Consider the following 1044-nt stretch of genomic DNA (forward strand, 5'->3'; position numbering starts at 1 on the left):
CTCCCTTGGGCCGTGAACTCATGGTAGTAAACTCATGTGAGTGCCTTTATACCTTCCTATGTTGAATCACATGTGATTCCAACACTTGGTCAAGGTGTTACCTAGTCTCGGAAGGTGTTTCCTTTCATATAGATGTTATAAACACTATATTCATGACAATATGTGTCCTTATATGTCATTTAGGGTTTATTGTGTCTCGGGACTTCATTCGTGGAACTTCTCATCCATACACGCGTACCCGATAGAACCACTCACAACAGGTGAGTTCATACCCCTAAATCAATGTTTTAAATGATTTTAAATGCTTTAATGGGGGGGGGGGATACAAGTAGAAAACAGCATGTTATTAAATCATCCATATGTATTTCATAACTGTGTTTTCATTCAGCAGATTTCACATACTATAAAATGTGATGCATGAAATGGTTTTCTATCTTAAAAATAATTTGTTATCAAATGTATTACTTTTGAAATGTTTATTAAAATGACATCAAGTACCTTTTCCTATTTACTTTGGTTATATGTCGTGTTAGCCCTAGTACCTCGGGATAACACTTACATTAGTACCTTTTCCTATTTTACATTAGGTTATACATTTCACTTACCGTGATGTGGTGTTAGCCCTAGTACCTCGGGATAACACTTACATTAGTACCTTTTCCTATTTTACATTAGGTTATACATTTTGCTTACCGCGATGTCGTGTTAGCCCTAGTACCTCGGGATAACACTTACATTAGTACCTTTTCCTATTTTACATTAGGTTATACATTTCGCTTTACGTGATGGCGTGTTTGCCCTATTACCTCGAGATAACACTTACATTAGTACTTTTTCCTATTTACTTTATTTTGTGATAGGATATACATTTTGCTTACCGCAATGTCGTGTTAGCCCTAGTACCTCGGGATAACACTTACCTTAGTACATTTTCCTATTTACTTTATTTTGTGATATATTCACATAAACGATGAGTTAGACTAATTACTATTTGTAATAGTCAGAAAGAAGGAAAAACTATCATTTTACTTACAAAACATTCGG

The sequence above is a fragment of the Lactuca sativa genome, chromosome 4 (genome assembly GCF_002870075.4).
Source record: "Lactuca sativa cultivar Salinas chromosome 4, Lsat_Salinas_v11, whole genome shotgun sequence".
NCBI classification, from domain to species: Eukaryota; Viridiplantae; Streptophyta; class Magnoliopsida; order Asterales; family Asteraceae; genus Lactuca; species Lactuca sativa.